The following is a 13,890-nucleotide window of genomic DNA, read 5'->3' as shown; positions in this document are numbered from 1 at the left end:
CATAGACCGGCTGGAGGCGCCGTGCTTGGTTCATAGACCGGCTGGACGCCCCGTGCCTAGTTCATGGACCGGCTGGAGGTGCCGTGCCTGGTTCATAGACCGGCTGGAGGCGCCGTGCTTGGTTCAGACCGGCTGAAGGTGCCGTGCCTGGTCCATAGACCGTATGTTGGTCCTGGTGGATGTTGGTCTGCGCTATATGGTCCTACAAATCGTGGTCCGGATCACACACTTTCCGTTTCCGACCCAAACCGTTCGTCGTCGATCATTTTAGAGACACAGACAATGGTATGGTTCCAGACATGTCTGGTCTCTTTTCCCAGACGGTCGGACATGCTGTAGACGCTATTGGTGGCGGTCCCAGGTCCCAAGCCGACGTGTCAAACTTTGAGTGCCATCCCAGCCGGCTCACATCGGACCGATGTCAGCGCGTCCCCGACGGCCCGACAGTCGGGTCGTCGGGCCCCGACTGATACTTCCGGACCCGGGTCCGGGCTGGCGCCACCTTGACGGGAGCTGTGGCTGCGTCAGCTCGGCTGCAGCTCGGGCGGGCGGCTCCGAGGGCAACTGGCCGTGTTTGAGACTCAAGATAACCCTGCAATGCATTTCTTTCAACGTCCATCGAGACTCTACGTACGCACAACGCCGTACAAGTAAAAATGGAACAAGCAACAGGCCACAAAATCTCGTCGGATGTCCCGGAATTAGTTGAAATTAAATGTGGCAAATTAGGCATTAGTGGCGAACGGCTGGGGTCAGCTCGTGTCGGTTACCTTAATTAAAGCACACATGAGCAAATGTTAATTGAAGTGGCAATTGGTGGCGGAGCGAAATGTGAAACGGTCGTGCTCCACCATTTGCCAGTGGGCATATTCCAGTGTAGTGTGAGCATTCGGAACCCGAAAGCTGACATCATCTAAGCGCCGACGTAAGACCAGTAGCTCTCATTACAAGATCATTGGTGGCTGATCCCCGCATGGGCCTCTGGGGCTTTAGCTCCGACCAAGGCTATAAAGACAGACGCTGAGTCAGGACGACTGGGTATGAGGATAAGCCTGGCGCCGGTTCTACGCGCGCAGGGGGTTTGCATCTCTGGCAGATCAAGTAGCAAACTCTATCTAATGGCGTTGAGAACACAACCATTGTTCTAAGCGTTACATTGAGCAACAACACTGCACATAGCACAATGTAGCACAGGTAGACAAAGGTAAGAAATTTTAACTACACTCCGTCGAACCGTTTATCCAGCATAGCATTCTGATCATAGGCCCCACTGAAGAGATCAAATTTGTCTTTATTATTAACACAAATACCTATAGCTCCGCACCTTTGGGATAGGGTATCGTGCAGAGGCAGGTCGTACTGTTCATTGCCCATTGTGCATTATGCATTGTGCATTGTGCATTGCATTTTGTGACGAGCGTGCAGACTTCAGTGATGTTTCTGCATATGGTAGCAGCTCGCGTTTGTCCGTGACGAGAGTTCAGCTCATAACAATTCGTGACTTTGCATCAACGCGGTGCATCGCAGCAACTCCAATGACAAGTTCCGAAACCTCAGGCTCATGAGGCCACCAGCGTCGCCCGGTCAGTGTCCCTACGTAACCTGCTCATGACCCGTAGCCAGTCAGGGCACTGGACAGCGCTTCTGCCGTCCGTGGCGTGCGGCCGGGTTCAGCGGCGCGGCTCCGCGACTCACGCCGACTCCAGGCCCGGCGGCCCGTGTAATCTGGTCACGTCACGACGCCAGTCGTCACGTTATACCGCCACGAGCGAGCGACGCCATGACGCCATCCAAAGACGCGACCGAGTTCAAGCGTTCAGCCCAGGGTACCTCTGACATTTCGCTCGTCTTCTCGGCATCATGATTCGTGATGCGGTTAACAATCCGCCAGGGTTGTGCTTGACTCATGAGTCGAGTCAGATTTGACTCAACTCTGACTCAGATGAGTCAGGTTTTAGTCGAGTCGGATAAAATGTTGAGCTGTTGAGTTGAGTCAGAGTTGAGTCACACAAAAATATTAAGGTGTCGAGTTGAGTCAGAGTTGAGTCAGTAAAATAACTTTTGACATTGAGTTGAGTCAAAAACATTTAGGAACATGAGTCAGCTGACTCATCTTTCTAGAAACAATATATAGATAAGCTTTTCGTTCTCCCCCCGCTTAACAACTTAGGCCTGGCCCTGCTGCCGGATTTTTTTCACCCCCCCCCCCCCCGCTCAACAACTTTTTTATCTGAGTCAATTTTGAGTCAACACACTTGACTCAACAAAAAAAAATGAGTCAAGTTTGAGTCAACTCATATTTTCATTGAGCCGCTTGAGTCATGAGTTGAGTCAAGGGAAAAATCAGCTCCTTGTTTGAGTCAGAGTTGAGTCAGGGCTTTCTAAAGTTGAATGATGAGTCGAGTCGGCAAATTTTTTTGAGTCGAGCACAACCCTGCAATCCGCATACTGAGCGAATAAGGGACGCAGAACGCTCGAGAAGGTCGAACCTCACCGATCTGTTAGAGGGTACTGACCAGTCACTAACCATCAAGCACATTATAATGCGATGCTATGGCTGGTCATAACAAAAAGTTCCAGCGGTTCTATAAAACAATTTGCTCATAAAAGCAGGACACAACAGTGGACTGCCGTGATATAAACAAAACAGCAGCTGGGGGAGACGCATGGATGAAACTGCGCTCACAGTTCCGTGAAGATGGTGCCAGCGTCTGACGATGGCCAATAGACCACGCAAGCCACGCAGACCACGCGGAAAGCAAGGCGGAACTGATTCTCCCCGCTCCGTCGACAAAAACGGGCGTCTGTCGGCGGTAGTGGCGCGTTCGACGCTCCTGACCGGCGCCCCGGTGGCCAAGGGAGCGCCCGAGCAACGTTTTTACCGGTCCACAGCGGTACGGTCGGCTAGCGCTGGGACGGTAACCCGCTCCTGAGTGTGCACTGTGCCATAGGCGCGGGAGCCGGGGGGGGGGGGGCAGTGGGGGCAGCTTGCCCCCCCCCCCCCCAACTCTGGGGCCGTGGGGGCGGTGCCCCCACAGCTTTGAGACGGAATACCACACTTTTTTTGCAAATGTTTTCTTTTTTGTTGAAAAAGCCGAGGGATGAAAAACAAGTGGCCTAAAACCGGTGAGAAAACTAGATTTGGGGGTACCCTAGGTTGATCTCTATTATGGTGTGCCCCCCCCCCCCCCCCAGTCGGAAAGTAGTTCCCGCGCCCCTGCACTGTGCGCGTGTCGTGTGTCACAGGTCGGCACCAGGTCTAAATAGAGAACACAGGTCACAGCGTTAGTGAAGGATAGTAAAGCCTTGCGCCTTGCGCACAAGGCAGCGGCGAAGGTGACTTTAGTTGCTCTCCCGCCGTGATGGCACAATGATGTGAGTATAGCCCAACACGGCCTGTCATGCCCGTGATGACACAGCTATGGTAGTCAAGCACGGCCCGTCGCGTAGCGAGGTCATTATGCGCCGCTCCAATACACAGAGCGAGGCGCGGTAAATCATCAGCTCGTACATCAGGCCCCAAAAGCAAAAGGAAACGATTTGCCCGGAACCATTCGAAGCTCATCAGGGAATAAATGAACGACCTCTCAGGACTATAAAAACAGGAAGTGATGAAAGCAAGCGCACCACAAGATGGCTCAAGGACGGAGTGGAAAACAAACCACGAGAAGCTCTTCAGTAGCGAATGTGCAGTGTCACTGATGTTCCCACGGTGAGGCGGTGAATACAGAGAACTCAGTGTTACAGAGAATTCAGTGTTTCTGGAACTAGCTTCAGCTGACGGCGGGACCGTTCAGTGGATCTTCGCACTGGATGTGGTGAGTGGACAATGTTTGTGGTTCCCACCGTCTTGTTCCAAGCACGGTGGGCGGGAAGACGGACAGCATATCGTCCTTCAGCAGCGTGTCCCCGCAGCCGCTGCAGGTACACACGAGTCAACAAAGCACAAACTGTGCTGCGGAGGGCTCTCGAGACAAACGATGAGCACTCAGCCCAGCCTAGCCGCCAACGCGCACACCCAAATGCGTCTGCGGGCGGGAGGCCGGTCACAAAAGGCCAAATCTGCTTCAGCCTTCAGGTCCTTCAGGCCACTGACGAATCACCAGTCACAGAGCTTCTGCAGGCTGCAGACTCGCGGGGAGCCATTTGGTATCTGGCCAGGCCCGACAAGCCCGCGCGCTAACAAAGCATTCGCTCCGTCTCCTTTCCCAACGCGCCGGGAGACAGCGGAAAAACGGCCGGATGGCATGCCCCGCTTTTTGTCGGCAGACGGCCGCGCGGTGTAACTTAAAGGGACCCTCCCACCTTCAAAAAAGTTAATGAATTGGCATGAAAGTGATGTCGCTCGGTTCAGGAAGAGCGAAAACGAATATCTACCAAATTTCATCGAAAAATATTCACGGGTTTTCAAGATATTAGACTTTTACTATTGTTTACTTTCTGGGATCTCCGCTGTTCCTAGCGACTTTATTTGAAAGTGCGGCATTTGTTGCGCGCAAAGCAGCATATACCACCGCGTGCTACCAAACGTTTTAGTAAAAGATTTAAAAATCGTTACACCTCCGCTGACGTCACAAATTCTAAGGGGGCATACCAATGCATTAGCCCCTTAGAATCCGAAAACTGCAAGTTTGAAATTCCATATCTCCGAATTAAGGCATTTTTCGATGTTGTGAGTGCCCAAACCGGTATTTTCAGGCCATGGCCACTAGGGTGGTCCACATTAACATGGTAAAAAATAAAGTTCGTCAGATTCATCGGGCCGGGTCAGAATTCTTGTCGATACTATAGCACAAGCTTCTGTGCAAAATTTCATTAAGATCGGATGATTTTTTCCCGTCCCGCAAAGCGGTCAAAGTTTCCATTATACGTGCCAGCCTTTAGTATAGGGCGAATACTTGTCTTTCAACATTGCCCAGTCGCGCCAGCGGCTATCTACCAAGGAGCTTGCCTGCTCAACGTACCAACCCTCTCTAGCCTTCTCAATGATAGATCTAGTCTTCCTTTTAGCCACAGGCAGCCGGAACGACAATCCACAGCGGCCCCCGCCGAAGTTAGTTGGTAGCACTGCTGCTCCACGGCGTACATTTCCTACCAGCCCATAGGGTTTACATGTTAAATGGCCTGTTTTCGGCGAGCGATATCTCGGTCAACCTTTGAAGGAATCAATGGTTCTTAGTCTCAAATGATAGATCGATGAATTTTCTTTCGACAATTCCTCTACCATTTTTCACGAAACCCAGCCGATCTTCTACGGCGTACAGGGTAAAGATTTCTCTGCACGCCAGCACCCGCGATCCGCCTCTCCGATCGTCGGCGCGCGGTCTTCGGTAGCGCAGTCGGTAGCGTATCGGGCTACGGATCCGAGGGTCGTGAGTTCGAATCCTGGGAGCGCCGCGTGATTTTGGCTAGAATTGAATGATTTAGATTCTTGAATGTTTACATAATTTATTTTTAATAGCTAATTGAATATATCTGCCCACTAATCGGCCCCTAAAACCTGTTATTTAAGAAATATAAGAAATGAATGTCACGTGCGCGTCACGACTGCCAACCATAAGCGCTACCATATTCTAGTTTGAACTAACTTTTTGCTAGTCCCGACCACATATAGTAGGTTTTCTAGTAGTTATACTAGAAATTCCTACCAAAGTTCGTCCTACCCTTCACTCAATATACCCTGATCCACAGTTCCTGTTGCAGTTCCTGTTCTCAGTGCCAGGAGCAAGGCCCTGTATGCCAGGAGGTGCGAATGCATTACGCTAGTTATGAGTTTGCCTGCGTCTGGGAAAGCCGCTGAAGCTGCAAGAGGCACACGCTCAATCACCGAAATGTGGCTTGCTTTGGCCGCCAGAAGCAAGTCCTTGCTGGATGAAACAGCCTCTTACGAAATGCATGACGCATCTTGTCACTTTTCACACCATCCGTCTTCCGGCCCCGGACTCCCGAGATCCCGTCGTTCAAGCGGTTTGTAAAGTAATGGCAGCTCACGAACCGAGTGTCGTTCAAACCGCTCAATGGCTTCATCGACTTCGCCGACAAGATGCTCGTCACCTGACGCGCATTGCTGAAGAAGCAGCGGCCCCGTGATGAGTACCGCAATGTAGTGTGCTTCACCACCGTCGTGATGGACGGTGACTTGGAAGGGAGCATCCTGAAACCGGTTGCCCTACAACGTGCTCGTTGGATGGCAAAGGTGATGGACACGTAAGATCCTCAATTCAAGAACACTCTCAAGAACAAGTTTCTGTCAGCTCGCGGTCACCGAGCACGAGAAGAGGACGAAGGTCCGGTTCACCACCTTCATCGTCACAAGGTAAGTAGCACCGTGGCTGTCTGCCCACTGATCGACCTCAGCATCGTGAACTGACATCGCCCTCCGCAAAAGCTCCCACCGCTTACCACACAGATATCGGACGGTAACCGGGCAAGGCCATCGGTCTCTCCTTCTTCAACGACGGGACGACGGTCGAGGAAAAGAGGCGATCGTCACCTCCATGCAGCAGCGGCTGAGAGAGAAGAACCCTGCCGCGCCGAAGTCGCCCTCGACGCAGTGGGGCAGCGCTCGCTGGCGTCGTTGGCATCTGTCGGTCGGTACATCCCTCGGGGCCAGCCACGATTTCCTCAATGTCGACTCGGCCGAGTGGTCAAACAATGACGACTTGACCACTGCTCATCGGCGACCGGCACATATACGGGTGGTGAACGACTTTGCGAGAACTGGGTATTGCACTGTTGCCCTCATCAGTGTGAAATTTTTAGCGCCATCGCGCACGGCAAGGAATAGTGAAAGCACTTCCTTCAGGTCGAGGAGCACCACTGCACCGGGCGTTGCATCCGAGAGGGATATTGGTGCTATTGGTCTCAAGATAAGGGCCCAGGCGACCTGTAGTTCGGATGCGGTGAATACACTCACCCTCGCCACAATTCGAGTGGGTGTTGCGCTGGGTGAGAGGAGGGATGCACTCGGCCCGAGTTATGGCGAGGCTAAAGCTACAGGTCGCCTGGGCCCTTATATTGGGACCAATAGTACATGATGGCACGCACGGTGGATTTTCTCATCTATACCAGATATGCTATTTTCACGGATGCCTATTCTACTCTGATGTGTTTCTCTCCTTTGCTGTTCTTTTTTAAGTGACTGCCAGTGCGTATTGAGCAAAAAATGTGAACTGAGTGGGAGAATTCGTATTATCGCTCATCCCGTTATTGTTAACATAGTGAAAACTTTGGTCGCTTTGCGGGACGGGATAAATTTATCCGATCGGAATAAAATTTTGCACACAACCTTGTATCATGGTATCGACAAGAATTCCGACCCGGCCCGAAAGATCCTAGAAACTTTTGCAAAATGGACCACCCTAATGGCCACCAATTTGGCTATCTCAACTCAAAACTAATGTTAAGGTGGGAGGGTCCCTTTAAATCCGGCGCAGCCTGCCCCTGCAGGTACTGTATTTAGACTGTGAAGACTTCTGCAGACTGCTCTTCACTTAGGTCATGCAGCACACTATATTGAAGTCTGTATTCTACAGGTGACGGCTGGGCGACTCTCATCACAGCTCGGTATACTGTATGCTGTATAGTATTAATCTGAGCTGGGCATGGGGAGGATGGGGAGGCAGCCAGTCTGTCGCCAGCGACAGACGACGCACTCGCAGCGCGTTTATCGAGCGGTGCGCCGCTGGTCCGCACCCCATCGGCCGTCCCCTGGGCGTCCCTGGCCCCGACGGATCCCACGTGCCAGCGGCACTCGGCAGCTGGCGCCGCAGGGGACGCGGCACGCGTCCTCACAAACACCCACACACACAAACAGGCGCCGGGTGGCGGAGCGTGACTGTGGGACCGCGGCGTCCGTCTGCGGCCGGCTCGTCCGACAGCCCGGCACCTCTCTGCTCCGGCTTCACCTCTGAGCTCGAGTCACCCCTCCCGTCCGACCGGCAGGTCGGTGGCTTGGTCACGTACCGCGGGCCGAAACGGGCCGGTTTTTAGCACCACGTCAGGGGGAGACTGCGGTTGGAGTTGAACAGCCCGCTGCCAGGAATTAGCACCGGGTCGTGACGGTGCAGCCAATCTCAGTCCCCAGCCCAGGTCTGACTCCAACTCTGACTCGAACTCCGGTCACGGCTGCAGCTCAGGCTCTAGTGTCAGCTCCTGCGGCGTCCAGCCTGGTCACCGCCCACTACTAGACATTACAATCGGCGTCAGCGTTTATATGGATGCGCACCTATGACATTACACGAATGCCTTTACCATGTGGTATATTGCCAATCCAGCGCGCACAAAGGAAGTGCGCCATTGTGTCGCTGCATGCCGACGGCGCTGCGGCTGCAGAATGCGCCAATGATGTTCACTTGTCACACTCTGCTGGCTTTACGAGTGGAGTGCCGCCCCGCCGGCCGCCGCCGTAGTGACCAACTACCCACTCAGACGTGCACCTGCAGCCCAGGCGCGTGATTTCGACACTGACCGGTCGCGCGGGGAGCGCAGGAGCCGGTGCGGAGGCGGTGGCCACTCCGGGTCTGGATGGTCATTGTTCGACGGCGGCTGGGATGGCATGTTCCGAGAACCAAAGGCTGCAGGGCTCCGCATAGGACAGACTGACAGACTGACCCGGACAGACTGACCTGGCTGCAGTGACTGAGGTCAAACAGAATGACCCGCTGCAGGGGTTGAGGGCGGACAGACTTATTTATTTATGTATTCGTTTATTACGAAAATCACCAACAGGGACAAGACCCACAGACAAGCGAAGTCAAAGATAAAACTAACCAAACAGTATTGAACACATCGCAAACATCATATCACACTGACCCGGCCGCCATAAAGATGCTTGTTTCTGGGCCAGAAGCCACAAAATGTGTTCCCTCGACAACACTTCGCGCTTATTTTACAGCTCTCGCCCATCGTGAAGTTCGCAGCACTATGAGAACTCTAGCCACTACATAAACCCGATGGGCGCCCTCTGATTTACCGCAACGGGTCCGATGATGCACGGTGTCGTAAGTCATCGTCCATCATCGAAGTGCTGTCGAGACAGGGTTTCACTCCCGATCATAAAGATCGTCGGTCGGCAAGCTCATCGGTCGCCTGGCACTCAGACTGTGCGACATCCAGTTACTAAGACCGAGATGTGCGAAGTGGCAACACCGCACAACTCACTGGTAACCGGCTAGTGACAGACGAGTGACCGGTATGCGATAATGAGACCGACCAGCGACTTTTCCTGTCCCAGCTGCTGGTTCAGCTAGCTACATTATGGCGCCTCCGAGACCAGGCTCGGCAGAAGGAAGCCCCAACAGCTCCCCCTTCGTCTCCGCCTCCGTGGAAACTCTAAAGCCGAGACAGCGGACCGTTCAGCACCTACCAAATAAGTCCGGCCACTCCTCTGCGGGGTGCGAGGAGTGGTCTGAAGTCACGCGGGTCAGCGGCCACGAGGAGGGCACCGCCGCAAGGTCAGACAACAGCCCGGCGGGCCGCGTGGGCGGCGGCCGGCCATCGGGCCGATATTGATCGGGTGGAGTTTCCGGGACAGGGAAGGCAGCACCCCATCTCCCCCTACCTCCCCTCCCCGCCGAAACACGACCCCAGCAACGAGCGCCGCCGCCCGACGGCAAATGGTAATGGCCGTCCGCGACCGCAGCTCGCACAAGTTTGGAATGAAAGACTGAGATACTTCCCAAGAAAGGCTGGATGTAGAGAGGGTACTTTGCATAAAGTCGACGCCTGTCGAGGCTCACAGCAGGGGAGGGGTTCGGCCCGGACGTTGGATTATTTGCAAGTCTGTTATGTCTGGTTAGGAACTTTGTGTTGAGCTTCAAAACTGGATGCAGCGAAAAGCTCGGCCATTTGGAGTTCCTTTTTTAAAGTTAACGGTCTCCTCCTTGTTTGTCGAACACGTCATGCTGTGGTCGTCGACCGTCGCTCCGCCACCCAGGCAAAGCGGCAACTTACATGCTGGACGTCCTTGTGATGGCTGGCGTGATATTCACATTTATTATTTTCCTTTCTGGGTACAAGTCTTTCTGATATGATCTAGACACGTCGGATTTGCTTTTGAAACGGGATTTAGGCTTCACCACAGCTAAGTGTCCGGTATACTCCACCACTTGAATTCAGGTGACATTACGTCAACGAACATAACTAAAAACTGAAGAAAGGTAATCCTTTGAAAGTGAGGCAAGACGTGCTCGCCACTCCGTCCATCATCTCCCCGTCCACTGCCCCGTCCACCTTCAACGCGGATTCGGCTTTGTTCGCCCGCGTCCAGCTCCCGCACACGCCATATCAGCGCCAGTTTGGACGGTTTGATTTACTGCTCCATTGCCCCGACTGTCCCAAACTGAAACCGCCGCAGGGGACGTTGCTGCTGACAAAGGAAATCATTTGCGCCTGTATCGTATTTGTGCGTTGGCGACGGAGACCGAGGGTGAATGATACTATCTCAAAGGTGGCTGTCGACCGTGTTCAGGCCAGAGTCGAGATTCTGGAGGCGACGAACGGAGGGGTCCGAGGGTCTAATCTCTCACACATCTCATCTCGCTTTGGCTGTAGGGCAGTAACTGCTATGCCGATTGAGACGGGGTGTAGCGGCGGCTCTATGAAGGCGCGGCATGGCATCCGATGGTGACGACTTTCACTGACAGAGACGGACGGCTGTCATTAATAACGACTGACGGTCGTCAACGATAGGGACTGACGACTGTCACCGATAGCGACTGACGACTGTCACCGACTGAGACTGACTGACGGCTGTCAAAGTGCTTTACAACTTTGTTTTAGTCACTTGACTGAATGCCTACGAGACGCAGAATAATCGCAAGGATAACACAGCCACTAGCAAGTATCTACTTTCTATAAACCGCCGCGAGACATAATCACCCTACCCTTGCCAGGCCAGCCGGTCGAGCCGAGGCGAATCTTCCAATTACGCCGGCGAAACGGCGGGGATCGAGCCATCTTCCTCCCCGGACCATCCCAGGCCGCGCCGTCTACATTCAGCACCCGGCGGCCTACCTGTGAGGGGAGGGAGGCGGCCGGGAGGGGCGGTCGACAACGGGCAGGTAGGCCGGGCGGCGCGGCAGGCAGGGAGGCGGGCTACCCAGGCCGGCCGGCCGGTCACAAAACCGGTTCGGGATGCAGCCGGCCGGCGGGCGGCGTCCCGGTACGGAGGAAGGTCGTACAGCTGAGACGCCGGCGTCCTCAACGGCACGGGCCCGGCCGCAAGCCACGGTAGCGCGTGCATTGATTGGCGGTCGGCGACACGAGAGGGGGCGTGCGATATGTGACACACAATAATATGCCCATAGCAGCACCCGGCAACGAAAGACGGGTGTCGGAAACAAGTGAAGAAAATGAAAACTTATGGAATTGAGTTGGTAGCAAAAACCGTATCCAAATGAATAATCTAATAAACAGATTTACCCATACCAAAGGTGACGTAGAGATAATCAAACTCATGTTTGCGATGCGGCTTATAGGTATTAGGTATGATACCAACTCCCGTCATTGATGGTGAATAAGAAGCGAAGTGCATTAGGATTGATCGGATTGACTATAGCACCCGTAGGTATAAGCCGTCATCTCGTCTCTAACATGACATGATATCGTCCTCATCATGTGGTCCTCGATGAGGTCACCAGATTCTGAGTATATAGGTTAGGTATGCACGTTACCGGTTACCTATCCCTGCATTTTCCGATAGATATTGTTAGAAAACCGCTAGTCCAAAAACAAACAGTGTACGGATAAGGCAACCAATTCAACGGCAATTACAAATGCCGATCAATAATGGGTCCCGAAGTTGACCTGACCCGAGGTCACAGGGTTGGAGTCAAAAGGTGCCTAATTTTCGATGTGTTTATCCATAGCTAATGGTCTAAGCGTTTTTCCCATGTTCTACTTTGAAGTAGGTGTAGATGCTATGTTTGAAATTTTAATCTTACGATTGAAAACATCGCTGCCCGTCCGTCGCTCCTGCTGAGTGTTTGTGTTGAAACGTCGTTTCATCGACGCCTAGTTAGTCACTGAAGTTTCCCGCCTTTGTCGATGACTTAACACATGTACTATATATGAACCCACCTTTACGCTCGTCACTCCCCGTGGCCGTGCCGGCGGAACTCACCTGTGCGCACGCCGCTCCTCGCTCCACCGTTCACCTGCAGCCGGTCATCCGTGCGGGCACATGGTGATAAGCGCCCCGTGCATGACAGCGAACCAGCACTGCTTCGTACACACTATCCAGTCAATTTGCAGCGTTCGCACCTGACAGCGGCTTCTTCAAGAGCGCACCAAACGCCCAGCGAGACCGTACCACGTGCTAGTCGCACCCCACACGCTCCAGTCCCGCACCCAAACTGCCACGCCGCCGTCCGCCGCCCGCCGCCCGCCGCCGGCCGTCACACCGCAGCCGACCGCAGGGCCAGCGACCCCGCTGCCAAAGCACCTGGCGCCCTCTATAGCGACTACCTGACCGCCGGCGTCGCGCATAGGGCTCTGTGGCAAAGCAACCAAAGCAACGGCGACTGGGTTGCTATTTTGCAGTGCTGAACGCTAAGCATTTACTTAGCTTTGCCATAAGCCATTCCCATTCTCCTAACATATATTTTGGTTCGGATTCTGCTGATGAATCTGTGCTGGCATAAGTATCTACTCGTCTTTACCGGAGTCTGGCAACTTGCAAGTTACAATGCAGGTGAGAAGGTACCTCAACCTACTTCGCCGCACGATAGCATGTCACTTCAACTGTCAGTTGAAGTGACACATCAGTTGAAGTGATGTCACTTCAACTTGCACTCGGAAGTCTCTGCTAGTTGGGGGTAGAAGTGAGGGTGCAGTGACTGGTGCCTCCATTTCGAGAAAAAAGGTTTGTGTTAAACGGGATACCTTGTAGCATGACGTTGCAAAAAGGTTGTTACATATATTCAAACTAATTTAAAACCAAATAAAAACTAAAATAAAATCCCCTCATCTGTGACAATGGAACCAAGAGGTATGGCTGTCAACCGTCTAAAAAGTCGTCTTAGACCTGTAGACGTAAACGTCTAATTATATTTATGGTAAACGTATCTGCAATTTTCTAGACGTTAACGTCGTCTAAGGTCTAAACGCTAACATCGTCTAGCATGAACAACAGTTAGCATCGCTTAGCCGTTGACGTCGTCTACTAAGCGTTGCCAAACGCCCATGTGTGTCGCCCTGCGCTAAGGGTACGGCAGACATTAGACATTGTCGTCAATTGGCTTTCTGAAGTGCAGGCGGCGTAAACGGTTATGCAGACGGTTCACCTCTTGGCAATAAGATCTATAATAGTATGGTAGCCTTATTTATAAGTTGAGTGTATTTAATTAAAACTATTCGATCCGGATCTTCCGCGCGTAGAAATTATTTAATGCCACGCTAGCTTTAGGATTTATGCGCAAGTTTTTTTTTTAAATAAATGAACGAACTCTCATAACGGCCTTTAATTTCATGGGTAGGTATTGTATAACTGTGTAGGTATTGTATACCTACCCAATTGACAGCGGGCATATCATGGGTCAAAGAAAAATGAATACGATAAGTTTTGTTTTCCTCCTTTTCCACATCCACGGCAACGTAGGTATATCCGGAAACTTGGATCTAATGTCGCGCTGACTCAGTGATGTGTGGCGATGGAACTTTTCTCATTTTTCCAGCATGGTTCGGCCAGGATCCGTGCTATTCTGCTTACGTAATTAGCGGATTAGTGGCCACACAGGCAGCCGGTCAGAAGGCTCTTACCGCGTCATAAACCAGTCCATCGCATGAGCCGCTACTTGTAAGGCCGCGACTGGGGCGTTCCAGGGCTGATTCGCCAGTATCGCGAGACCGCCATTGGCGAGCACCGGTACCGTGACTGGTGCGCCCTGC

General features: G+C 52.9%; 1 protein-coding gene across 1 annotated transcript in view; it reads right to left on the bottom strand.

The window, feature by feature from the left end:
* The window catches only part of LOC122385749 (leucine-rich repeat-containing protein 24-like), a 63,305-nt gene extending 50,897 nt beyond the window's left edge, over positions 1 to 12,408 (bottom strand). The window contains exon 1 of the mRNA XM_043374238.1: positions 12,125 to 12,408. The gene's annotated coding sequence lies outside the window, so the exon portion shown is untranslated. The remainder of the gene's footprint in view (positions 1 to 12,124) is intronic.
* Positions 12,409 to 13,890: the final 1,482 nt, after the last annotated feature.

Source organism: Amphibalanus amphitrite, unplaced genomic scaffold (assembly GCF_019059575.1).
Source record: "Amphibalanus amphitrite isolate SeventyFive unplaced genomic scaffold, NRLGWU_Aamphi_draft 000015F_arrow, whole genome shotgun sequence".
NCBI lineage: Eukaryota > Metazoa > Arthropoda > Thecostraca > Balanomorpha > Balanidae > Amphibalanus > Amphibalanus amphitrite.
This window is presented reverse-complemented; position numbering and strand designations above follow the sequence as displayed.